This window comes from Prionailurus bengalensis, chromosome C2 (assembly GCF_016509475.1).
Source record: "Prionailurus bengalensis isolate Pbe53 chromosome C2, Fcat_Pben_1.1_paternal_pri, whole genome shotgun sequence".
NCBI classification, from domain to species: Eukaryota; Metazoa; Chordata; class Mammalia; order Carnivora; family Felidae; genus Prionailurus; species Prionailurus bengalensis.
Window position 1 is genome coordinate 82,624,147 of NC_057350.1, and position 14,353 is coordinate 82,638,499.

The window sequence follows — 14,353 nt, forward strand, 5'->3', positions numbered from 1 at the left end:
CCCAATCCTTCACCTCAATTCAATTGTTAATTATATAAAAGTCTATTTCTTTTTTTCCAGTTTTATTGATATAATTAACATATATAGCCTTGCATTGGTTAAAGTGTAGGGCAATCATTTGATACATGTATATACTGCAGAATGAAAACTTTTTTTTTTTTTAAGTTTATTTATTTTGAGAGAGAATGAGTGTGAGTGGGGGAGGGGCAGGGAGAGGAGGAGACAGAATTCCAAGCAGGCTCTGCATTGTCAGGGCAGAGCCCTATACAGGGCTCCAACCCACAAAGTGCGAGATCATGACCTGAGCTGAAGTCGGACTTTTAACCGACTGAGCCACCCAGGCACCCATGAAAAATCAATTTCTAAGTTGCCAATTCTCCACCTCAAGAGGAAGGAGGCCATAACCACTGGAATCTCATACTATCTCATGATTAGAGTCAGAGAAACTAGAATAATTAATGTCCTGGTAGGTTTCTTTGACAGTGGACTTTCAAAATTATTCCATTACTAAGTTTGAATCAACCTTAGAAATGTCCTGCACACAATATAAGCATGGTGGCCATGACTGTCATCCCTCAGATGTAGCAGAGGCTTTATTATGGACAGACTGTTCATGTTTTATACCAATGGAGAATTTCCTAATACAGATAGCAAGTTCTTTCTAGGAGAGTAATTTCATGGGAGCGCCTGGGTGGCTCAGTCAGGTAAGCATCTGGCTCCTGATTTTGGCTCAGGCCAAGATCTCATAGTCAAGCCCTGAGTTTGGCTCTTCACTGACAGCATGGAGCCTACTTGGGATTCTCTCTCCCTCTCTCTGCCCCTCCTGGACTCATGTGTGTGTTCTCTCTCTCTCTCTCTCTCTCTCTCTCTCTCTCAAAATAAATAAATAAATAATACATTTTTAAAAGAAGAGTAATTTCATGACTTCCTATTGTTAAATCAAGTAGGTTTTCTGGGTTTCTATGTATGACCCCAATGTCTGTGACCTGTGCCACAGAACAAAGTTCATTATTCCAGTCCAATGATCATTTCTGATCAAGTTAAATTCTTTAATAAGCCAAATTTACAACCTGCCTCTTGTTCTGGGTGCTGGGGAGAAACAATGCTGAATAGTGTGTCAGTCAGAGGTAAGTACCATGGAGAAAAATAAAGCAGGGAAGGGGAAGAGAAATGTCATGGGGTGGTGATGAGGTTACAATTTTAAATAAGATGGTCAGAGAGGGACTTATTGAGGGGACAAACCATGACGTGAAGGAACTGAAGATGAGAGATTAAACCCACATAGATATCTAAGGCAAGAGCATCTCAGGCACAGGGAATATCAAGTACCAAATTCCCAAGGCAGAACAGAGATTTGTGTTTCTGAGGGTCAGCTAGGAGACCATCAGATGATCAAGAGATAAGGGGAGAGCAAAGGCAGCTCAGGTAAGGCCCTGGAGACCATCATAAAAACTCTGGCTTATAAATGGAATGAGATGAGAGGCAACTGGAAGGTTCTGAAGAGAAGAAATTACATAAATTAGAAGAATGTACAGTATCTGAAATATCTAAATGAAAAAAGTGGTAGTTGTGGGAAGCATTAGTCTGCAAATATTTACTGAATCCATACTATTTACTAGGATTTTCCTAGGCACAGAGCCCAACACAGGGCTTGAACCCACAAATCTTGAGATTATGATGTGAGTCAAAGTTAGATGCTTAGCCGACTGAGCCACCCAGGCACCCCTAGAGTTGTGTTTTTTGAAGATGACTCAAAAGAAATTAGAGTTGTATTTTTAGAAGATGACTCTACGGGCACCTGGGTGGCTCAGTCGGTTGAGCCTCCGACTTCGGCTCAGGTCATGATCTCTCAGTTCATGAGTTCGAGCCCGCGTCCAACTCTGTGCTGACAGCTCAGGCCTGGAGCCTGCTTCGGATTCTGTGACTCCCTCTCTCTCTGCCCCTCCCCTGCTTGTGCTCTGTCCCTCTCTCTCAAAAATGAATAAACGTTAAAAAAATTTTTTTTAAAGATGACTCTAAAAGCAATGAGATTAGAGGAGTAAGGAGTGTGTACAGCAGGCCAATCAGCTATTAAAGAAGTGAGGGCAAAGATAATGGAGGTGTAAATAAGTGTAGTGGATGTGGGACTAGAAAGACGTGGAGAGTTTGAAAGATACTTAGGAGAGAGAAAAAACAGAATATGATGATGGATTAAATTCCTGAGAGTTGAGGAAGAAAGTCAAGAATGGCTGAGGTTGCCTACTTTTCTTGACTTTTTGTGTAGATAGATCCTATCTCCTTCACAGAGAGAATATAGATACCGATGTGATTCCTTCTGCAGAGGAGGAATAAGAAAAAGCTGATCATATATGCTAATAAGCCTATATGCCACTGCTGCCAATTGTTATACACAAATTGCACAAGTTATGCAATTTGTTCTGTTTCCACCGATGTATGAAACTTGGCTATGACTGTTCAGCAAAATGAAGCAGCTGGATTCTACATCTTAAATCTTCTGATAAATATTCATGTTGCTAGTATTATACAGATTTATATAATACAAATTATACACATGATTTAAGCACATTTACATTATACATGCTTACAAAGCAGGGAACATCAATGTTTTCTACAGCATTCCATCAAAGTTTAAGTAAATAATCCCAAGGCACCAAATATAAATTTTCAGTACACTATAGCACTAAAGAATTAGTTCTTTAAAAGTCACCTTATTCCTACCAATGCTGTCACCAAAAAAGTGGATTATCTGTTTTTAGGAAAAGTTGAATAATACTGGTGACTTACTTAAGTCATTAAAGATAAATTTAGTCACTCAAAGAAAGACAACTTGACATTTTCTCTTTTAGAGACCATCAAACTCCTAGTCGTGCTAACTATATTCTCTATAGCCTGTCTCCCTGGAGTCCTCAAACAATTTTAACCTAAATGGGAGTTTTTTGTTTTCCATTAGGCCAAGAAGATAAAAGCAAAAGATTTTTTTTTTAAATTTTTTTTTTTAACGTTTATTTATTTTTGAGACAGAGAGAGACAGAGCATGAACAGGGGAGGAGCAGAGAGAGAGAGGGAGACACAGAATCCAAAACAGGCTCCAGGCTCTGAGCTGTCAGCCCAGAGCCCGATGCGGGGCTCGAACTCACGGACCGCGAGATCATGACCCGAGCCGAAGTCGGATGCTTAACCGACCGAGCCACCCAGGTGCCCCAAAGCAAAAGATTTTTAAAAGAAAATACATTTGATACAATCTTTCTACTAGTATCAGGTTGAACCAACCTTAAATGTTTTTAACATTTAAGAGTTGATGTGTCAAAGTTGATGGTATTAGAATATTAAATAAAATACCCAGAAGGCCTAGAGGCTTTCTTTGTGCTCTGAAATGAAAAAAATCTCATTAATTAGGCTAAAAATCAGAGTGATATTAATCGTCAATTCCTTTGTCACAAGTAGCAGTAGTATGAAGTAAAAAAGAAACGGTGTCCTAAGAATCCAAACGGGTAGAAAAGCATTAATGCGAAAATAAGACACCTGGATCAGCGACTGCAACTCATAGGAAAAAAATGCATTTTATTTATGACGAAGTACACAAATACAAACACACACACATTCACACATACACATTACTGTACTCTTACTGTGTGGGATGCAGGGTGGAATTTTTTGCTCTACGTTCCTTCACTTAAAAAAAAGTGCTGGTCACAACTTAGTAGGCAAATGTTGTGAGCTACGAATGTATTACAACACATAACTGCTCTAGAGCAATATAAATGCTAACTTACAATTTTAGGGAAATTTACAGTTTTCCTCCTTCTTAGAATTAGCCTGCAAGAGTACTCTGAGTACTCAGTGAAAACAAAAATTAACATAGCCTTGTTCCCATGTATATAGCCTGGATGTGGTGTCCACTTTCAATGTGCTTAAATCATCTACCTTCCCAGGCCCAAGACCTGAGGGAATGACTTGTAACAGGACTCTATGTCTATACTGCACATTTATATAAAAGTCCTTTTTATATACATTATTTCATTTGACCCTCACAACAACCCTGGAAGGTAGGCAGGGAAGATATTATCAGATTTACTTTACAGATGAAATTAAGGTTGAGAGGGTATGTGACTTTCCCAGTTACAAAATATCTAGTAAGAGGCAGAGAATAAGCATCATTAACTTTTAGGTCAAGGGCTCTTCTCTCTAAGCCACTGACAATATAATCTGACCTCAAATATTTTTACTACTTCACTCTCACTGCTTTTTGTTGATTCAGGTTTTTATAGGCTACAACAAAAGACCTGATTCTAAACTTATCATGCCCAGTTTATGCTTCTCTACTGATGAAAACTATGGCCACTGGATATATATTCTTTTGGAAGGCACTGTTCCTTGGCTCCAATCTGAAGGAACATAAGCAATATGAAAGACCGTAAAGGCCAAGGAAATTGAAGAGAAATCAGAGGAAAGGACATAAAATGGAATGCTTTGGTGGATTTTAGTCCCTGTAAGCTTTTACTTTTGTAAGAGGATTCAATGGAGAGCTTTAATGCAGATGAAACTTGAGGCTTTTGAAGAGGATCTAAGTCTTGATGAAGTTATTCAAACTCAAATCTTGAATGCATAATGATGGAGGGCCCCACGGTCTTCAAAAATGTGTACTTGATGCTTAAAACACACACACACACACAAATTCTACTAGCAAGCCTAATCAATTTTTTTAAGGGTTCTGAAAAGCTTTAACTCTTTGGCCAATAATTAGTCAGACTACCAGATACCATGCTGAAAGAATAGAAAGAGAAAACCCAAGTGAAATAAAGAAAAAGAAAAGGAAACAAAGATTTTAAGAGATATAGTATACAGAATGGCTAAATATACTCACTGGCTTATCTAATTAATATTCTTCACTTCAAATTGCAGAAATCAAACTTCTTATAGAACCAACCGGGGCTGTAGTCAGATAAACTGACTTAATGATAATTTCCTGAATCTCTCTGATCACTAGCCACGGTATTTGATAGTCTAAAACAGCTTTTGATCTTTGAAAGCATGGCCAAAATATTTGTTGGAAGAGACAGCATAAAATAAGGTTGCTTTTGTGGGGTACAGAAAGAAACTGAACTAGGAATATTATGGTTTGAAAATATTTAACAAGGGAGAAAAGACAACACCATACAGTGGAAAAATTCAGACCAGTTTGCAGGTTTTAATGAAAAACATATAGTAAATCTCACTGACTACCTTAGTGCTCGTTTCTTTTTATTTTATGTGCTCCTATAAACCTGCCTTTTTTCCAAGAAAACTTTTAAGCTTTTAAAAATTAACAATAATAATAGCAACTAATATATACTGATTTTATACTTTGTGCTGGGCACTACTCTAAGAATTTTATGTAGATTAATTTATGTAACCCTCACAACAATCTTATGAATTTGATAATTGTGTTATCCTCAATTTACAAAGGAAGAAACTGAGGCACACGAAAATTAAGAAAATCTGGTAGTTTACCTGGCTGGTAACTAGTGGAATTAGGATTCAAACTCAGGCCCTCTGTCTCAAGACCATCAACCTATACCCACTAATATAAAACTGGTTTCAGTGCAACAAAATCGACCAAGACTAAGGCTTTCTTCAAATCAGCATTCTGCCATGTCACAATCTTTCACTGCATGTTCTGATTAGAAAGGATAGTGACTAATTTCAGTTTCCAGACAGGAGTAATGTACAATCAGTTTCAGCAGTCACTACTCCAAAGTGACATCCTGCAGGAATGTCAAAGGACTTTAAAAATAACATACCACTAAAATATTAATAATGGTAGGGGATTATAGGTGATTATTTCCCTTTTGGTGATATATAAATATAAATATATATATGTCTATATTTATATCACCCCAAAATATATTTCTATATTCTAGTTTTTGTCAAGTGGACATGGGTCACTTGTATAATAAAAAAAAGGCTGTTACACATGTCATCACCATTATTAGCATGGATATATATTGAACTTACAATAGCACTTGGCCCACTCACAATTTGCTGCTTCTAGCATACTGTGGGGTAAGATACCAGTCAATTAAGCCCATTAGAACTATCTTTTAAAAAAAAGTCAATAAACTGACTAAGGACCTAAGAAAAAGCCTATGGGTTTTGCGTCTTAAAATTTGGCAAGTCAGGTAATTTTTAAATTTACTTCCTGGTTTAGGTAAGTTGAGATTAGTGGGTAAGTGATGGGTGGATAAGTTAGCTATCAGTATTTAATGACAGGGATGATACAGGCACCTGGGTGGCTCAGTTGGTTAAGCGTCCGACTTTGGCTCAGGTCATGATCTCGCCGTTCCTGAGTTCAAGCCCTGCATTGGGCTCTGTGCTGACAGCTTGCAGCCTGGAGCCTGTTTCAGATTCTGTGTCTCCCTCTCTCTCTCTGCCCTTGCCCTGCTTGCGCACGCTCTCTCTCTCTCTCTCAAAAATAAATAAATATTTAAAAAAACTTTAAAGACAGGGATGATAGAATGTATACTCATACTGTGATAAATACTTCATTGCAGTATAAAAAGAAATTTTTAGGATTTGAAAGGAACCTTTATAATAATCTAGTACAATCTCCCATACAATGAGAACCCCCTATACAACAGTCCTGATGTTCAAGGTTCAATCTCTGCTTAAGCAGCCCTAATGACCTCAAGTTCACTGCCTCTAGACACAATCTGCTCCCCTGCTGACTAGTTTCCTACCTTTATTTGGCCTCAAACAACAGACAAATATGCTTCCTAGCCTACAGTTTCTCCAACTCTTCCAAAGTCTTCTATTTTCTGAACAAAATGGTCCAGTCCCCTCCAGCTAGATCACCACAGTTATCCTTTTACATAATCACAAAACTGATTAAAAACAATTCTTGTGTTCTTCAAGGTATAAATAACAATGAAATCAGGTTCTGTAGAATAATGTCTTGTTAGTTAGTGGATCTAGTTCATCCATCTTGGTCATACACAATTGGAAAGGTAGTAAAGACTTATGGTCCGAGCTCAAATTCAAATTGAACAGCCATATATTTTTGAGTGCTCCTTTCTTTTCTCTTCCCCAAAACAATACCACAGAACAGAACCTTAAGACATACCTTCATCCATAATCTTACATGTAGCTAGATTTTAATTTTCTCTCAGGCTTCTATCTACCTTGCCATCACTTGAACTTGTGAATGATCTTAAAACATCCCAAATTCTTTAAGTTGCTCTCATAATCATGAATTAGCCCACGACAGGCCCAGCTCTGAGGTCTTAAAATTCTGACTTTTTTTTTCCTCCTGTGCTAACTGGATATCTTTCTATCCAGAACTTCTGGTTTTACAGAAAATTGTATATACATTATATACATTATTATTGTATACATTTATATACATTTTATATACACTATGTGTAAAATAAAATATATATGCATTTTATAAATCCATATCTATATGCATAGACAAACACATATACATGTATCTTCCCCAATTCTGTGTTATCTACATGTAACTTTCCTGTTCACCTGCTCCTTTCTTTCTATGTGTTACCTTTACCATATCCATCTTGACTCTGGAAAACACAATCTACCCTTGGATTCAATTCATTGCAAGAAAAGGAGTCCAACTCTAGGCATCCTGCCCAATGATTTCCACTTTGTGGCTTGTAGTGATTAATCTCATTGACCTCAAGAAGCAAAGCATCATTTAACTTAAAGGATTATATGCAAAATACTCTGCCAAAGTATGTATAAAACACCTAACATACCATAATCTGTTCTATTGCATTAATCATCACTCAGTCCCCCTGATAAGTGGCCTTCATTTTGATTTCATGAAATACACAATCGGTGGTATCCTAGAGGTATGTATCTTACAAAGCCTATTCTTAAGCAAGTTTCAAATAAAATCCCTTTACTAATGAAGATTATTATATCTTTAAATTTCTTGTATTCACCTATTACTATTCCAAATTTCCCACAGTGAAACTGTGGAAAGACAAAGATGGCTAGAGAAGTAAATGTCACGAGAAATTTTTGCTGAGTCCCATGACAAATAATCAGTCACTTCAAACTATTCTTTGTGGTTTACTGATTGTGCTAACAGAGAGAATAAGCCATTCTTTGAAATGTTTTAAACCAGCTCTAAACATCAAGACAAAGTAAAAGAATAACTAAGATTTGTCTAAAGAGTAGAGTCCTTCAATTGCAATTCAAATAAAACAAAGTCCATCACATTCAGTAATACTGAGAGGCTCAGAAGAACCATGCCCATATAATGCAAACCTAGCTTGCAAAGAAAGGTAACATCCATATTACCTAGTGAGGTCAGCAACATGCTATAAATTCTATGTGAGTATAAATTCAAGATTAAAAGCCTATAATAATATCATCAAACCTTCCATGCAGCTCCGACAAAATGTTACCTCACTTAGGCAACCCTACTCCCTCTGAATGATGCAAATAATTATAAGGACAAAAGTCATAGGAATATTTGTTGGCTCCCATAATTCTTAAATTAGGCTGAAGCCTTGTCATTTGTTTGTTCTTTAGTATTATAAAAACATGTTCATAATTGAAAATTCAATCCACCAAAAAGAGTACACAGAAAAAAATATGTCATCTTCTTACTGTAAACCTATAGTCCCATTTACCAGGAGTACCTGTCAATAGTTTCTCACATAGATTTAAAGAAATTTTGCATGTATATATATAAATGCATGCTTTTAAAAACACAAAGTGAAAACATACTATACAAAGAGTTCTATATCGTTTTTTTCTCAGTTAACAATATATCTTAGAGGTTTTGCCATATCTCTGCCTATGAATTTGCTTCGTTCATTCTAAGAGCTACAAAGTACTACGTTGCATGAAGGCATTTATTTAACCAGACCTCTACTGAGGGATGTTTAGGTTATTCCTACTTTGCTTTTTTAATTTTAAATAATATGGTAATGATACCTTTATATACAAATTTTTGTATGCAAGCACAAATATGTATGAAAGATGAACTCCTAGAAGTACTGGCTGGTTTTGGAATTGAGCAAATTCTAAAAAAGCACTCAGTGTGTCTACAAAGGAGACCAGGAAAAACTATAAGTTTAATGCTTAGTGATTAAAAGGTGCTGAACATGATCACAAAGTTAGAAGTTAAGGATTTGAAAGTTAAACTCCTAAGCTAGGAAAGGTGAAATAGGAAAAAAAAAAAAAAACAGAAAGCTTACCCCTGGGACAGAAAGATAAAAGGCCTGTAGAATGAATCATGTAAGAGATTTTTTTTTTAAAGGAAAAAAAAGAGCATAAATAAAGCAGGATAAAGGGTGGAAAAAAAAGATTTTTTTTTTTTTTTTTTTTTTTACTTTTCTCGCTTTAACCTAACATATAAAGTAAAATTGGCCAAAAGACTTGGTACATATATTATTACAGAGCCAAACTTGGATGTGAGATGATTTAAATGACTATCTGAGGCCCTATTGCTACAGGGTATCCCCAAGTTGATATATTCTATCAGGCCCTAATGTGCTGAGGGATCTCCCAAAAAAAAGAGGGTAGAGCAGTAATCTTCCAGGAATAATATAACTTGCCAATCTCTTTAATTTCTGATCAATTTTATAGGGAATGGTAATCATTGCCTCATATATACAGAACAAACTTCTCTCTGGAAGGTCTAGATTAAAACATAATTTGAAGAGACTCATTCTACATTTTCCAAACACAATCCTACAATTACCTAGACCAATCCAAGGCTGTTCTATTTCTCACCTAACATAAAACATGGTCAACAACTTACCTTTCCCAAAGTGCTAGGATTTGAATGCCACAATACAAATTGATTCATGTTTTTGTCCAATAATGGTCGGTGGATTTCTTTAAATGAAGTCCATGTTAGAGTCCATTGATATCAGTGTTCTGCAAAACTGAAACCTCAAGAACGTCAATGCACATACTTAAGTTACCACTTGGACACTAACTTACTATGAATAATAGTTATGATAGTTATTATTATGAATATAGACATTTAGATATGCAAAATCAGTGAATATGACCTTGGACAGCAGAGTGAGGTGGCAAAACTATATTTTCAAGTAAGACATTACTATTAACAAAATCTAGAGGATCTCAAAACACTGCTTTGTACCAAATTTATATGTATTCTAAAGGTGGCACCATAGTGAGAACATGTAAAGATGGTAATGATTTGGATACCAACACTTTCCAGAAATTGGGAAAACAAGTTTTAAAGACAGGCAAACTTTTTAAATTTAAATGACTATAAAAATGTATTTACATGTCTACCTTCTAGATTTTTTCAACCTATTTTTAAAAATATCTTGAATTTCTTTTTTACGATTTTATTTTTAAGTAATCTCTACATCTAACACAGGGCTCACACCCACAACCCTGAGATCAAGTCACATGCTCCACTGACCGAGGCAGCCAGGTGCCCCTTGGATTTTTAAATCTAAAAATGCTTACTAGTTTCTTCTCTGTAAAAACAAACAAAGGCATACATTCAGGTTTTCCTATTCCATTATATCCAGTCTAAAAAGATTCTAGAACCTCTTAGGAGCTACATTAGACAGCACAAAGCCCATAAACAGAATCACTGCATCCAGATAATGATTCATGCCCAGATCCCACTACACTGCCTGATGTGTCCATCCTCCACACTTTTTCTCATTTGACAATCGAAACCAATCTGGTTACAGCACCTGTTCTTTAGGTCTGTGCCCATTCTTCATCACATTTAAGACACCTAAACAAATATTTTATAGAGAAGACAATTTAATCTCCTGGGAGTCATTCTTTTGGATGCCTCCTACAACTGTGTGTAAGGAGTTGATGTTATGTGAACACACCAGGTGAAATCTCTGGCTGGACTTTTATAAATTAATATTTTCATCTTTGTTATGAAATAATTCTTATTTACCTCTCAAATGTAAGAAGTACCCCAATATAAGAAAGAAAACATGGAAAAAATGGAAAGCAAGTTACATTGCTGAAAAGACAGCACTTATATCACTAATTAAAAGTTCCGTGCCACACCTGCAGCTTACCGTTTGATGGCCACCTCCCCTACCTACCCCATCATTACCTGGAAGTTCTTCCCAGAAAAGTAAAAGAATCTGAAAGAAGCTAAATTAGTCGCCTTATCCTCCACGCCCACCATCGAAAATATTAAGACAAATATTTCTAAATTGCAATAACCCCACAAAACAACAATCGTGTTCTGAATACTCCTTCAGCATCCTCGTAATTCACAGGCTAGCAAACTAAATTGGAGTCACTTCCACACTCAGGTAGAGATCCTGAAGTTCGGGAGAAGTTCTCCCTTCTCAGTGAGAATCTGGTTCGTGCGTTCATATTAAATTATTCATTCATCCAACAACATCTAAAGAATGCCCAATAGTGGCAAGGCATTGCCCTGGATTAAGAGGTGAAGTACCTGTCCCCTATTAACAGAACGGAGGCGGGGGTCGGAGTGGGTAAGAAATGAACTCTAGATCTGCTCATCTCAATGCCCAGGCTCCACCTCTAACCCCAGAGCGCCAAGGCTCAGGAGCTCATGAACCCCCGGCGATGACCAATTCCTGAAGTCTCAACCTGTATTTCCTCGACGACCTCGGTCCTCACAACCCGGTTCCCAAAGTTCCTCGCACCCGTGTCTCCCCGGGCAGTCCCACGGCAAGGAGCTTTTCCTCCAGCCTAACGCAAGCCACCTCTCCCTGCCCAAACTGGGGCCTGCAGCAAGCTAGGCCGCCAACCTCAACTTCCACCCCTGACCCCGTCCAAGTTTGGCCCGCAGGTTACCTGCCCCGGATCCAACGTTCCAGGATGACCACAGACGCTCCGCCCCTCCCATCGCGACGCCCTCCACCACCAGGGACCGCCTCCAGGGCGTAACTTCCTGTGCATCACTTCCGGCCGAAATTCCGCTAGGCCAGGTAGTCCCGCTCAGCGCCCAACCCCGCTAGATGTCACTTCCGATTTCTTCCTCGGTTTCCCCCGGATCCCAAAGCGTTCCTGATCCTATTTATCGGGTTCTCTTGCGGCCAGCTTTTCTAAACAGTTGTATAATCCAGCTCGGAGAAGTTCATTTTTTGTTTTTCAGACTTCTTTGCCAGCTTCTGCAGGCTTCTGAAGTTTCTTATGCTCCCTCTGTGCCTTGAACACAGATTGTTGTGATTTTACCGATTTCTCCGCGCCGTGGAGTGCTTGGGAGCGTGGGCAGCTGTGCTGCCAAGTTCCGAATGCTGCCTCTCAGTTGTAAGAGTGTTACCTTGGCAAGTCACTTAACCTTTCTGTGCCCGTTTCGTTGTGAAACAGAGATGATCCTCTACCTGGAACATGGAGGGGGGTGTATTTCTTGAGATTATACATGTAAAACTCTGGCTCAATGAGGCTTAACCATTAGAAGCACTCTCTTGTTTCCTGTTGGAACGTGTAAGTAGTTAGGAAAGCTGGAACCGGTTTTCCTGTTATCTGTTATATCTTCAGCATGTAATCAAGTGATTAATGATACTTGGTACCTTCCTCTGAACTGTGAGCAACTCCAAAGGTGGAATTTTGTGTAGGAACATACTTCAACCCTATTTGAAATCACCTACCTGCTTGGTTATTATGCTAGATACTGGGAGAAAGGTGAATAAAACCTAGGTTCTTCCCTCAAAAATATGGAGATAATAAATTGTGGAAGAAAGAAAGTTAACCTAGGAAAAAACTGGAGACCAGTTGAGGTGAGAATTTATCCTTACAACAAAAACCTCACAGAATGTTAGAAGTGAAAAGAACTGGGGCGCCTGGGTGGCGCAGTCGGTTAAGCATCCGACTTCAGCCAGGTCACGATCTCGCGCTCCGTGAGTTCGAGCCCCGCATCGGGCTCAGGGCTGATGGCTCAGAGCCTGGAGCCTGTTTCCGATTCTGTGTCGCCCTCTCTCTCTGCCCCTCCCCCGTTCATGCTCTGTCTCTCTCTGTCCCAAAAATAAATAAATGTTAAAAAAAAAAAATTAAAAAAAAAAAGAAGTGAAAAGAACTTTAATTTAGTTGACCTCTTGATGTTACAAGTAAGGAAAACTGAATCCAAAGAAGCAACTGACTAAGAGTCACACAATTAATGGCAGGGCTAGGACTAGAAGTGGAGTCTCAAAATCCTCACTACCTTCCTCCATTTCCCAAATCTGCCTCAAGGTGTTAATTAGGTAAAAGCAGGTTCACTTTCAAGACCTTCACTCTTAAGTGAAAAGGACTAGGAAAATCCCAGTCCAAGAGAGGCAGGAGCAATGTAACCTAGCAGATGTCACATGATTCTGAAGGAGCAATGTAACCTAGCAGATATCACATGGTTCTGATGATCATCTATCTGAATGTTCTGGTCTGGCACTGCTGAGTTCATTTCAAACACAGTCCCCTCTCGCCTGGCATATTTCTTATATTTACCCAGAACTGAGGGATTAAGTATCCACTCCTGTGAGTTCTATCTTGTTTTAATTGGCTGGATAAGAATAAGTAACTGATCCAAGCAGTAACCAAAGGTTAACAGAAAGATTGTGAATGCATTGCCAATGATTTAACAAAATTTTATTTAGACTTCTTTATTTCTAGGAATTTCTCGTAAATATTTAATCTTTGTTCTAGGAATATGACAAAGCTAGCATGGTATTATTATTGAAATGTCAGTAATAAGTCTATGTTCCAAATAATCAGGTAATTCCATAGACCCATAGAATAATGTAAGTGGTGTGGATGAAATTTAAAGTTTTTTCCAACTCAATCATTTAAAAAAGTCCATGACATTTTTAGTGTATCTGTGGACCATAGGTATTAAATAATCTACTGAAAATCACAGTTAGCCAGTGGCAGTCAATAGAGAACTGATCAGAATCTAGAAAGACTAGTTCTGACTAGAATCTAGAACTGACTAGTTCTAGAATCTAAGCCTCTTGATTCCATTCATTCATTTATTCATTCATTCAGGAGAGACACCATGCCAGGCATTGGGATACAAATATGAATAAAATAATCTGCCTTCGAGGAACTTCCTATCTGGTGTGGGAGGCAGAACTTTTTTTTCTTAAGATTTTATTATTTTTAATATAATTTATTGTCGAATTGGCTTCCATATAACACCCAGTGCTCATCCCAACAAGTGCCCTCCATTAAGTAATCGCTACATCCAACATGGAGCTCGAACTTACAACTTCGAAATCAAAAACCACATGCTCTACTGACTGAGTCATCTGGGCACCCCAGGGAGGCAGAACTTTTAATGGAAAAAATAATTCAGTGTTAATATTATCATAGGTTCATCTAGTTCCTTCTTTCAATCAATATACTTTTGCCCTTTTGCTACCAAAATACTATAACTTGATAA

General features: G+C 37.9%; 1 protein-coding gene across 3 annotated transcripts in view; it reads right to left on the minus strand.

The window, feature by feature from the left end:
• The window catches only part of MAP3K13 (mitogen-activated protein kinase kinase kinase 13), a 171,803-nt gene extending 159,912 nt beyond the window's left edge, over positions 1-11,891 (minus strand). The window contains exons 1-2 of one of the 3 annotated variants that reach the window (XM_043594685.1): positions 11,794-11,891; positions 9,773-9,899 (exon numbers count right to left, since the gene is read on the minus strand). The gene's annotated coding sequence lies outside the window, so the exon portion shown is untranslated. Of the gene's footprint in view, positions 1-9,772; positions 9,907-11,793 lie in introns of all 3 variants that reach the window. The other 2 variants (XM_043594683.1, XM_043594682.1) reach the window with 2 other exon arrangements.
• Between the last annotated feature and the right edge of the window lie 2,462 nt (positions 11,892-14,353).